General features: G+C 44.5%; 1 protein-coding gene across 1 annotated transcript in view; it reads right to left on the bottom strand.

Annotated features, from left to right (window-relative positions):
• LOC149523760 (carbohydrate sulfotransferase 5-like) overlaps nucleotides 1-13708 on the bottom strand; it is an 81212-nt gene that overhangs the window by 33197 nt on the left and 34307 nt on the right. The window lies entirely within an intron of this gene.

Genomic DNA, 13708 nt, shown 5'->3' with positions numbered 1-13708 from the left:
AGACTCAGAAAACCATTGGGTTATAAAGGACCATGATGGTCAGCTAGTCCTACCCCTGCCAAGATGCAAGAGGAAAGAGCATCTTCAGGGGCAGGTTTGCAAACCTAGTGAGGAGGGCTTTTAACTAGGTTTGTCAGGGGATGGTGATCTAAGTGGGATACCTGGAAGAAACACCCAAGAGGAAGGAGCAACAAAGCAGGACCCCTGCTTTGGAATGGAGAAGATAGGGAAATCAACTAGTTATCTAAGGTGTTTGTACAGCAATGCAAGAAACCTGGAAAACAAACAGGAAGAATTAGAAGCCCTGGCATAGTCAAAGAACTAGGATTTGATTGGAATAACAGAGACTTGGTGGGTGACTCACATGACTGGAGCACTGTCATGGAAGGGTATAGACTGTTCAGGAGAAAAGGAGGAGGAGTTACACTGTATGTAAGAGCAGTAGGATTGCTTGGAGCTCCAGTATATAGAGGGAGAAAAGCCTGTTGAGAGTCTTTGGGTTAAGTTTAGAGGTGGGAGCAAGAGGGGCAGGGCCGGCCTTAGCCCAATTCAGCTGATTCCCCGGCGTGGGGCCCCGTGCCCAGGGGAACAGCGCATGCTCAGTGCGCCAGGAGCATGTCGCATGCATCGTGACGTCCTGGGCGCACTGCGCATGTGTTGTGACATCTAGGATGCACAGCGCATGCGTTGTGCGGCTCTGGCGTGTGCCGCATGCGCCGTGCTACCCAGGGCCCCATGCATATGAGGCCCTGCCCCCGGAACCAGGCCCCGCGCTCCATAGAGCCGGCCCTGAACAGGGGTGTTGTGGCTGGCATCTGCTATAGACCACCCAATCAGGTAGATGAGGCTTTCTTCAGACAACTGAGAGAAGTTTCCAGATCTCAGGTCCTGGTTCTCATAGGGGACTTCAGTCACCCTGACATCTGTTGGGAGACAAATACGGCAGTACATTGACAATCCTGGAAGTTTTTGGAGAATGTTGGGGATAACTTCTCGTTACAAGTGCTAAAGAAACCAACCAGGGGCCGTGCACAGCTTGACCTGCTGCTCACAAACAGGGAGGAACGAACAGGGGAAGTAGAGGTGGGTGGCAACCTGGGCAGCAGTGATCATGAGATGCTAGATTTCAGGATCCTGACGAAAGGAAGAAAGGAGAGCAGCAAAATACACACCCTGGACTTCAGAAAAGCAGCCTGTGACTCCCTCAGAGAACTGAGGAAATCGAGATGGTTTGTCATGAGTTGTTCTTAATAAATCCATGCTGGTTGCTAGTGATCACCCTTTCATCCTCCAGGTTCTTTAAAACTTCCAGGCTATGTCTACACTGGTGGGTTCTTGTGGAAAAACCCACAGAGCATCCACACAGCCTACCCGCTCTTGCGCAAGAAGATTTACAGTAAAGAGTGGGAAGAGATAGCTTCTTGCACAAGAGCTACGCTCTTTTCTAACAAGTGTATGCCCTCTTCCACAGTGTGGACATGCGGCTTGGGTTTCTTGCGCAAGAGAGCGTCCACACTGCCATGGATGCTCTTGCGCAAAAGCACATGGCTGTGTGGATGTGTTCTTGTGCAAGAGTTCTTGTGTAAGAACCCGTCAGTGTAGACATAGCTCCAGTACTTGAGAGTCTACAACCTCCCTGGGTAATTTGTTCCAGTGCTTAGCAGGTGTGTCCACACTGCCCCTGTGACTAGCCTGTTTCTGCTGATTCAGGCTCATAGGACTCAGCTGGGAGGCTAGAAAAGTGCAGTGAATATGCTGAGGCTCAGGCTGACTCCCAGTGCCTGGTCTCCAGCCCAAACCCAAATGCCTACATTAAAATGTTATAGCTCCACAGCCCAGGCCAGCCAGTTATTCAGTTAGAAAAATGTTCCTAATGTCTGACCTAAATCTCCCTTGCTTCAGTTTAAACACATTGCTACTTTTCTTGGCCTTAGTGAATAAAGAGAATAATTTATCACTCTCCTCTTTGTAGCACCCTTTTATGGACTTGAAGATGTTGTACAGTTTCCCCTCAGTCTATCAAATACATTTTTTTCGGAGGTCACATAGTCTAGACCTTTAGTCATTTGTGTTGCTCTCCTGTGGACTCTTTCCATTTTGTACACATCTTACTTAAACTGTGGCACCCCAAACTGGATACAATTCTCCAGCTGAGGCTTTATCAGTACTAGTCAAAGGGGAAGAATCACATCTCTATTTTAAAACACCCTGGCTACGTCTAGACTGGCATGATTTTCCAGAAATGCTTTTAATGGAAAAGCTTTCCGTTAAAAGCATTTTCTGAACAGAGCGTCTAGATTGGCATGGACGCTTTTCTGCAAAAGCACTTTTTGCGGAAAAGCGTCCGTGCCAATCTAGACGCACTTTTGCGCAAAAAAGCCCCGATCGCCATTTTCATGATCAGGGCTTTTTTGCAGAAAACAAATCTCAGCTGTCTACACTGGCCCTTTTGCGCAAAACTTTTGTGCAAAAGGGACTTTTGCCCGAACAGGAGCAGCATAGTATTTCTGCAAAAAGCACTGATTTCTTACAGAAGGAAGTTGGTGCTCTTGCAGAAATTCAAGCGGCCAGTGTAGACAGCTGGCAAGTTTTTCCGGAAAAGTGGCTGATTTTCCAGAAAAACTGGCCAGTGTAGACACAGCCACTGTTTCTACATACCAGCATGAGGTTTGCTTTCTTTGCAGCAGTATTACATTGTTGATTCATATTTAATTTGTGATCCACCCTACCTAAAGTTACATTTTAGTCACGAGTATTTTTTAGTAATGATCACAGACAGGTCAAAGGCAATAAAGAAAAAGTCATGGCTCAATAACCTGTTCATAACTTGTACTATAAATACTCCTAACTACATCTTGGGTGCTCTTGAGGTCTCCAGAGTGCTGCTGCTCCAGGGGAGGGGGACACCCCAGTATACCAATGCTGTTTGGAGGGGGGGTCAGCCCAGGGGAAGGGTGGCTATCTGGGGTGCGCAGCTGCTCTGGAAGGAGGTGGGACTACCTGGGAAGGTCCAGTTGCTTGGGAGGGAGAGGGGGGCTGCCTGGGGTCCCACAGCTGCTTCTGGAGTGAGGGGAACTGCCCAGTACCCAGTGGCTGGTTTGGACTTCTGCTGCTCCAGCATCCTTCAGGTCAAACTGCCACCTAAGCAGCAGCAGGTACAGTCACCCTAGGGCTCAGCTGCACTGCTGCTGCATAAGTCAGAGGTGCCAGAAAGTCCCTGCATTCCAGACTTCCATGGCAGACTCACAGCCTTAACTATAATCCCCAGATCCTTTTCTGCAGGACTCTCATAGCCAGTCATTTCTCATTTTGTGTGTGCAGTTGATTGCTCCTTCCCAAGGGAAGTACTTTGTATTTGTGTCTCATATATTTCATCCTAGAATCATAGAACCATAGAGCTGGAAGAGATCTCAGAAGGTCATCAAGTCCAGCTCCCTGCTCTAGGCAGGATCAATCCCAACTAAATCAACCTAGCGAGGGCTTTGTCAAGGTGAGACTTAAACACCTCTAGGGATGGAGACTCCACTACTTCCCTAGGTAACCCGTTCCAGTGCTTCACCACCCTCCTAGTGAAATAGTTTTTCCTAATGTCCAACCTGGCTCTCTCACACCTCAACTTGAGACCATTGCTCCTTGTTCTGCCATCTGTCACTACTGAGAACAGTCTTTCTCCAGCCTCTTTGGAACCTCCCTTCAGGAAGTTGAAGGCTGCTAATCCCCCCTCACTCTTTGCTTCTGCAGACTAAACAGACCCAACTCCCTCAGCCTCTCCACATAGGTCATATGCTCCAGCTCCCTAATCATTTTGGTTGCTCTCCGCTGGACCCTCTCCAGTGGATCCACATCCTTTTTGTAGCGGGGGGCCTTTAAAAAAGGAATAAGGGATCTTTCGGAAAAGGCTTTATTTTCCAAAAGATCCCCATCTAGACTGGCGCTTTTTTCCGGCAAAGCTCCGAGCTGGAAAAAAGCGGCAGCCATGTTTATACAAATGAAGTGGGGGGGATTTAAATCCCCACTTCATTTGCAATTGCGATGTGTCTAATTTGCATCCCTTTTATAGAAAAGGGATGCAGTCTAGACACAGCCATCATGATTTTATAGACCTTGATCATACCCCCCCTTAGTTTCCTCTTAGCTAAGCTGAAAAGTTCAAGTCTTTTTAGTCTCTCTTCATATAGCACCTGTTCCAAACCCCTACATTTTTCTTGTCCTTTTCGGAACCTTTTCCAAAGCCAGTACATCTTTTTTGAGATGAGGTGACCATATCTGTACACAGTATTCAGGATGTGGGTGTACCATGGTTTTACACAGAGGCAATAAGATATTTTGTGTCTTATTCTCTATCCCTTTTTTAATGATTCCTAACATTCTATTTGTTGTTTTGACTGCCGCTGCACACTGAGTGGATATATTCAGAGAACTATCCACAATGTCTCCACGATCTCTCTTGAATAGTTGTAGCTAAATTAGTCCCCATCATATTGTACGTATAGTTGGGATTTTTTTCAATGTGCATTACTTTACATTTATCAACATTATATTTCATTTGCCATTCTGTTGCCCAATCACTTAGTTTGGTGAGTCTTTTTGAAGCTGCTGTATCAGAGGCAGCAGTGCGGTATGGCAGATGGGAGCTGGTCCAGTTTAAAAACCAGCTCCCCGCAGAGACTGGCTCTGCACTGCTACCTTTGAAACAGAGGTAGTAAGGGTGGGAAGAAATCTGTGTAGTGTGTAAGATTAACCAATAAGCCTTGGCTTATCAGTTCATCATGTACCTGACTACATGTTGGCATCCCTGTTCTGGAATACCTAAGGAACCGATGAAGAGATTCAAATATCTTATATTAAAATGTAATATCTTACATTTTACCCTCCTGATCTATTTATTTTGCTAATTTAGCACAAATTTTCTTTTTTCAGCCTAATGATTTGTTTACATCCCTAATTCTAGCCCTCAAAAGATGAAACCTCCTTCCAGTCCTCCGCTTCAGATACAATCTCGCATGACCTACGAAGCAAACTAGGGAAGTAAGGCCTAGACAAGCCTTCTAGATAGATAGCTACAGAGTTGTTTGAAAAACTGCACTGAAAGTATAGTTATCAGTGGAAGGGCTTAGAACAGTGGTCCCCAACCTTTTTAAGCACAAGGTTGCTTTTCAAATTTAAGTGCAATCCAGGATCTACGTCAGACCCAGATACCTTTGCCCCACCTCCTTTGTGCACCTCCTCTGAAGCCCTACCTCTGCTCACTCCGTCCTCCCTCTTGCTCCCATCCTCCCTCCCTTACACTGGGTCGGAACACAGGCTCTGGTCTTGGGCTAAGGGATTTGGAGTGTGAGAGGGGCTCTGAGCTGAGCCTGGGGCAGGGAGTTGGGGTGCAGGAAAGGGTTCAGGGTATAGGTTTTGTAAGGGAGTTGGGGCTGGGGCTTGGGGTACAGGAAGGGGGTTCATGACTGGGGCAGGGGTTTGGGATTCTGGCTCCAGCTGGACATTGCTTACCTCAGGTGGCTCCTGGGTGGTGGTACAGCGGGGCTAAGGTAGGCTCTCATCCCTGCCCTGGCCCTGCACCACTCTCAAAAGCAGCCAGCAAATTCCCTCCATCCCAAGCCGTGTGCCCTCCTCATTCTGTGATGATAGAATACAGGGTGGGAGGAGAGTACCCTGATATCAGAGCCCTCTCCTCTCCCTTCCCTGCTCTACACAGCAAACAGGAGGCTCCTGGGACAGGGGGCAGCTGAAGTGCTGTGCCTGCTAGCATCTTGGCCAAACCAGTCAGGATCACCTGTCAGAGGCTCCAAGATCTACTGGTTGGTGACCACTGGTATAGTGAGTGGGAGCTTGCAGGGATCTGTCATGGGTCAGGCACATATTCACCCTGCTGACACCATTATTGGACCTAACCAAGTGAGTTATAAGATCAAGAACACACATTCCTGTGCATCCAGAAATATAATTTATGCTATCGTGTGCCGAAAGTGTCCGTCTGCTTTGTACATTGGACAAACATCTCAGACACTTCGCCAAAGAATCAATGCCCACAAAACAGACATTAGACAGGATCACAAAGAAAAAACAGTTTCTTGCCATTTCAACCAGAAAGGACACTGTCTCAATGACCTAATCACATGCATCTTACTTCAGAAGACTTTCAAATCTGCACTTGAAAGGGAATCCTCTGAACTCTTATTCATGCTAAAATTCGACACTTTACGCCGGGGTCTTAACAAAGACCCCAACTACCTTACCCATTATCACCTCTAATACCATTAACTCACAGACATTTACCTTCTCCCCTTCCCCGCATCCCCCTTCTGTTCTGAAATTTGATTTGTCCTTTTCATATGTGTTCATTTTTTTAATTGTATCCTTTGGTATATATGGTTGTGACTATTTTCTTCCACTATTTGATCTGAGGAAGTGGGTCTGGACCACGAAAGCTCATCATCTAATAAACCATCTTGTTAGTCTTTAAAGTGCTACATACTCCTATATTTTGGAAAAATCATGGAAGGTATCCTTAAGGAATCCATTTTGAGGCACTTGGAAGAGAGGAAAGTGATTAGGAATAGTCAGCATGGATTCACAAAGAGAAAGTCATGCCTGACCAATCTGATTAGCTTCTATGATGAGGTAACTGGCTCTGTGGATGTGGGAAAGTCAGTGGATGTGATATACCTTGACTTTAGCAAGGCCTTTGATACGGTCTCCCATAATATTCTTGCCAGCAAGTTAAGGGAATGTGGATTGGATAAATGGATGGTAAGATGAATAGAAAGCTGGCTAGCAGGCCGGGCCCAGCAGGTAGTGATCAACAGCTCAATGTCAGGATGGCGGTCGGTTTCTAGCGGAGTGCCCCAAGGTTCCGTTCTAGGACCGGTTTTGTTCAATATCTTTATTAATGACCTGGATGAGGGGATGGATTGCACCCTCAGCAAGTTTGCAGATGACACTAAGCTAGGGGGAGAGGTAGATACGCTTGAGGGCAGAGATAGGGTCCAGAGTGACTTAGACAAATTGGAGGATTGGGCCACAAGAAATCTGATGAGGTTCAACAAGGACAAGTGCAGAGTCCTGCACTTGGGACGGAAGAATGCCAAGCATTGTTACAGGCTGGGGACCAACCAGCTAAGTAGTAGTTCTGCAGAAAAGGACCTGGTGGTTACAGTGGATGAGAAGCTGGGTATGAGTCAACAGTGTGCCCTTGTAGCCAAGAAGGCTAATGGCATATTAGGTTGCATTAAGAGGAGCATTGCCAGCAGATCTAGAGATGTCATTATTCTCCTTTATTCGGCTCTGTGTCATGATCATGAGGGATGGCCAGCAACCTAGGGATTAAGGGGTTAACTATACCTAAGACAGGTAGCAGTCTGCCAATAAAAATGCAGATAGGGATTTCAAACTGGGACAAAGGAATTTTTGGGTTTTTGGAGTTCTCTCTCTAGATACTGAGGGAGACAGACAAAATATCTCTCTCCAAGAAAAGACTCTCCACTATCTGTAAGTAGGGTAAAGTTTAGATAGATCTGTCAGGTTTTATTGATTTATGGTTTGGGAATGGGAATCTGATGTCTGCGCATTTAAAAATGTTTTTTTTCTCTCCTTTGTAACTAAATTTTGGCCCATGGCGGAATTCCCCATGGGTGTGCCTAGACTACAGGGTTTTTTCGAAAAAAGTAGCTGTGTCTAGACTGCAGCCACGTTCTTTCGAAAGTAAATCGAAAGAATGCAGCAGTTTTTTCCAATCATGGTAAACCTCGTTCTACGAGGAATAACGCCTTTTTTCGAAAGTACCCTTCAAAAAAAGGCGCTATTGAATGCAAACTGTGCTTTTTTGAAAGAGAGTGTCTAGACTCTCTTTTGAAAAAGCGGCTCGCTTTTTCGAAAAATCTGCTCGTAGTCTACACGCTCTCTTTCGAAAGAGGAAAACCTCTTTCAAAAGAGGCTTGTAGTCTAGACGTATCCCATGAGTTTATTAATTGGTGACTTTTCCATCTAGACATTATGCTTGTAACAGGAGTATTGTGGTGATAATAAAAGTTCTCTCTCTTTCTTTTTTATTAACCTGGTATTGGTTAATTTTTGTGTGTCCTGGTTTTACTTTAGGGCTGATATTTCCCAAGTGATCTCTTCCTTAGTTTCCTTATCATTACTTGGGTGGTGGCAGGGGATTTTTATCCCCAAAATCTAGGTTTTTAAGATTTTGGGGGGAAGTTTTATACCAAAGCCTGGAGATAAGGTTTTGGGGTATTTTTTGCGGGCCCCCACTTCTGCATTCATCATGCCAGAGTGGGGATTAAGCCTTGACATCCTGTTACAGACTAACTCGGCTACCCCTCTGATGTATAAGAAGGGGAGATCTGGCCATTAGAACTCTGGGTTCAGTCCTGCAACCCAAGCCTCAGAGGAACCCCGATTCCTCACTCAGTCAGCCTTGCCTGGCCATGACAGACTGGTAACTATTCACCATCTGCAGGACATCTGTGTGTGCATGGGCTTGCCTTTATAAAGCATAGGCTAACTGCTTTTATACTGTATTCTCAATAAATGCAGTGTATTGTCTTTTCCCATGAAAAAGATACCATGTGCTTCTCATAAGCATAACATTATTGGTGGAGAATTGTGAGAGAGGGTAGCATATGCTGTTGTTTGTTGAGAAACAAAAGAAAAGTGGTAAAAGGAGACTATACTGCAGAAGAGTTTGACTGCAGTGGTAAGTTTTTATACCACAGAAATGTTTTTGGGATATTGAAGTAATTGACCATTAAGGTGCGAACACCCCATGTGGTAGAAGACTAGGTAAAGAGTGGAGGAAAACTAGATTTCTCATTCCTCCGTCCTAGAGTTGCTAGCACTAAAAAGAAGGGAGGTTAATTAGTTTTCTTGCTCCAGGAAAAGAGGAATTGTCTTAAAGGTATATACACCATCGGTTGTAGGCAAGGCCAAATTTAAGAGAAGGGTTTAGTATTCCATTCTCCAACCCACTTCCTGGGGAAATAATTTTAAGGTGATATTGCTTCTGTTGTAGTATGGTCGAGCCCAAAAAAATGAACAAAGCTTAGCATCTCCGTTCTACCTTGTGGTGGGTCCTAAAGGTACAAGACAAATAAGAGTAAAGATTGCTGGGCACAGTGGTGCAAAGATTCATAAACCCCCCATGAAAAGGAGAAAAAGTAAAGTATATCTTTGGAACAAATACTGCAAAAGTGTAGGCTGATAATGCCTTAGCTGATATTTATACCATGCAGACCTTGAAAATAAAACCCTTAACCACAATAAGAAATACTGCCAAAGTCTGGTTGTCATGAGAAACCTGTGATGAGGCATTTAAAAAAAATTAGCCTATTGAAGAAATCAAAATTTGGATTTACTCAAGAAAAGGAACCAGGAGATGCGAGGGCTAGCTGAGGAGCCCACACTCCTTGCTAAATTGGTAATGGAACAAAGCCTGTGTCCATGGAAAGGGGCAAGAAAAACAGGATCAGGCCCAGACAAACAGCCATTCAGCAAGGAAAGCAGGATCAAGGCCAGACAAGCAGGAAGACATAAGATAAAGAGATTGAAGGTCTTGTGGCAGGAGAAAGGAAAAACATTAAGTACGGGCATTTAAAAATTAGATCCTTGAAACAATACTTGGAATAGTAATGTCTACATTTTTATTTTTGGTAAAAAAACCCAAGAGTAAAAAGTCAATTCTGCAGAGTCTGGAGGGAAATAAGCAGTTAAAATATTGTAAAAATGCTAAAAAGAAAAAGTGAAGAACTCTTGGTTTCTTTGCAGCCATTCTGAAAGAAAAATGGGCCCTTTTCCAAAGGAATGTCTGCAAATGTCTTTTATTCATGCTTAAATTTGACACTTTACGAACAGGCCTTAACAAAGATGCTAATTACCTTACACATTATAAAGACAGCTTCCCCACTTATCACCCCTGATTAGCCATTCATTGACTTATAAACAGCTATTCCCTCCCTCCCTCTCCCTCGCTCCACCTTCTGTACTAAATCTGATTTGTCAGTTTAATAATGTGTTCACTTTTTCCCTTGTATTCCTTTGGTATATACGGCCATGCCAATTCTCTTTCAGAATATGATCTGAGAAAGTGGGTCTGGCCCGTGAAAGCTCATCACCTATTAAAACATCTTGTTAGTCTTTAAATAGATTTTCCTTTTGTTTTAGCAAGATCAGACTAATATGGCTATCTCTTTACTACTATTCAACATGCAAGGCACTACATTTAGCCATTTGGAATGGAAATCCATCAACCATATGAAAAAACCTGCACAGATCCAGACAGACATCATCTTACTATCCAACTGCAAAAAGATGGACATTGTACTGAACGTGAACAATCCATTAAGATCAACATACTGTACTGATTATAGTGAGAGACTGTGCCACACACTATCCAAGAAATTAAGAATAGTGATAGAGATGTAGCCGTGTTAGTCTGGGGTAGCTGAAGCAAAATGCAGGACAATGTAGCACTTTAAAGAAATTAAGGAACCACTTGATATAGTATTCTACACAAGAAACAGAAGATTATCAAGAATGACATCTCTAACCTTGAAAATCTCATCTCAAGACAAACATCCATACTGGTTAACATCTTACAGGACTTTTATTACACCAGACAAGAAATCTACTATACACACTTCTATTCCCTACAAAAAAGAAAAGACAATAAACTTTCTAAACTACTCCACACCACTGGATACTACAACAGCAACTACCTCAGACCACCAGATAATACTGTCAACCTCTCTAGCTACAAACTCAACCCAGCAGAAGAGTCTGTTTTATCTTAGTGTTTCTTTCTGCTCCACCTCCCCCATGAACTGGATTCAATTTTGTGGTGACCTTGAAACTTTCTTTCGCTGCCTCCGTCTACAAGAATACTTCCAAACTACCCATGAACATCAATCTGACCAACTAGATCCCCCGCTATCAACACCAAAAGAAAAAAATTTCTATGTGGACTCCCCCTGATGGTTGTAATTACAATCTGGATTTCTATATACAATGCTTCCGCAACAATGCACAGACTGACATTATGCACAAACAACAACAAGTGACATACAATCTCAGTTGCGCTGAACGCTATGCTATCCAGAGTATCAAAAACAACCCCGACATTATAATCAAACCGGCTGACAAAGGGGGTGCTGTGGTCATTATGAATAAGTCAGACTATGAACAGGAGGCGGCTAGACAACTCTCTAACACCACATTTTACAGAACTCTCTCATCTGATCCCACTTCACAATACCAAAAGAAACTACTCTGTCTCCTTAAGGAACTCCCTACCTCTACTCGGGACCAAATTCACACAGAAACTCCTTCTGAACCCCAACCGGGATTGTTCTATTTACTTTTCAAAATCCATAAACCTGGACACCCCGGACGTCCCATCATTTCAGGTATTGACACACTCACTACTGGATTATCCAGCTATGTAGACTCTCTCCTCAAACCCTATGTAACCAACACTCCCAGCTATCTCCGAGATACCACTGACTTCCTGAGAAAACTACAAAACATCGATAACCTCCCTGATAACACCATCCTTGCCACCATGGTTGTAGAAGCTCTCTACACTAATATTCCACATGAAGATGGATTAGAAGCAATTAGAAACACTATCCCAGAGGATACCACTGCCAGTCTGGTAGCAGACCTATGTAACTTTGTTCTCACCCACAATTATTCCAATCTGAGGACATCTTATACCTCCAGATCAGCGGCACAGCCATGGGTACCCACATGGCCCCACAGTACACTAACATTTTTATGGCTGACTTAGAAGAATGTTTCCTCACATCCCGTCCCCTTTTACCCTTCCTCTACTTAGGCTACATCAATGACATCTTTATGATCTGGACCCATGGTCAAGAAACACTGGATGCATTCCACAGAGACCTTAACAACCTACACCCCACCATCACTCTCAGCCTTGACCATTCTACACGAGAGATCCATTTCCTGGGCACCACAGTACAAATCACTAATGGAAAATTAAATACCACTCTCTACAGAAAACCCACTGACTGCTACACTTACCTACATGCCTACAGCTTCCATCCAGGACACACCATACAATCCATCATCTATAGTCAAGCCCTTCGATACAACCGCATCTGCTCTAATCCCACTGACAGAGACCAGAAACTTCGAGATCTCTACCAAGCATTTGTAGATCTCAATTATCCACCGGGGGAAATAAAAAAACAAATTGAAAGAGCCAGACGAATACCCAGAAACCATCTACTTTAAGATAAGCCCAAGAAAACCAACAATAGAACACCACTTGTCATCACCTATAGCCCCCAACTTAAACCCCTCCAAAGCATTATCAGTAACCTACAACCTATACTGGAACAGGATACTACACTCCGAGAGACTCTGGGAGACAGACCCATACTCTCCTATAGACAACCATCTAACCTCAGGAAGATTCTTACCAACAACCAAAGGACATACCACACCAATACCAACCCTGGAACTTTATCTTGCAACAAACCCTGTTGCCAACTTTGTCCACAGTTACTCTGGTGACACCATCACTGAACCTAACCATGTCCGTTATACGATCAAGGACACATATTCCTGTTCGTTCAGAAATATAATTTATGCCATAGTGTGCCAACAGTGTCCTTCTGCTATGTATATTGGACCGACTTCTCAGACACTTTGCCAAAGAATTAATAATTAATGCCCACAAATCAGACATCTTCACAAGGAAAAACCTGTCAGTTTGCATTTCAACATACCTTGACATAGTCTTAACGACCTTACTACATGCATCTTACTTCAAAGAGACTTTAACACCAGATTACAGAAAGAAACTTCAGAATTTTCATTCATGCTTAAATTTGACACTTTACTAATGGGCCTTAACAAAGATGCTAATTACTTTACACATTATAAAGATAGCTTCCCCACTTATCACCCCCGATCAGCCATTCATTGACTTATAAACAGCTATTCCCTCCCTTCCTGTCCCTACCTTCTGTTCTAAATCTAATTTGACAGTTTAATAATGTGTTCACTTTTCCCCTTGTATTCGTTTGGTATATATGGTCATGCCAATTCTCTTTCAGAATATGATCTGAGGAAGTGAGTCTGGCCCACCAAAGCTCATCACCTATTAAACCATCTTGTTAGTCTTTCAAGTGCTACATAGTTTTCCCTTTTGTTTTTGCAAATAATCCAGGCAAAAAGACAATCTATGATGGGCAGGACCCTCAAGGTAGCTTTCTTGCTATCTCGGGCATTCTTCACCTGCTGGCAGGTGGCGCAGGACCAGCAGTACCACAGCACAGCCACAAAAGCTCTGGAGCAGCCTCTGCCGGGTGCGCCGGATCCCCAGGTGTCCTGAGAACAGGACGTCATGGGCCAGGTGCAGCAGCCTGCGGTATTTTTGGGGAAAAACCAGCTGCCGCTGGACCCCCCTCGACTCCACTTTCTCGGGGGGACCACTCCCATTACAGGAATCCCCTCTCCCACAAGAGCCTCTTCCGGCAGCTTCCCCACAGGGGCTGAGCTACATCGAGGCCAACCCAGTCCCTCAGCTTCTCCAAGGAGAGATCTGTCGGCACCTCACCCTGGAATTCAGCAGCTGGGGAAGGGACAGGGACCTGTTCCCTCCCCACTGCCTGGGTCCAGGGTCCCAGCTCTGTTGAGCCCAGCCCCCTGGGGTCCCTTGTCTGCTGGG

This window comes from Pelodiscus sinensis, chromosome 12 (assembly GCF_052426305.1).
Source record: "Pelodiscus sinensis isolate ZL-2025 chromosome 12, ASM5242630v1, whole genome shotgun sequence".
Classification (NCBI taxonomy): domain Eukaryota; kingdom Metazoa; phylum Chordata; order Testudines; family Trionychidae; genus Pelodiscus; species Pelodiscus sinensis.
The sequence above is the reverse complement of the archived record's forward strand: the minus strand, read 5'-3'. Positions and strand labels throughout refer to the sequence as shown.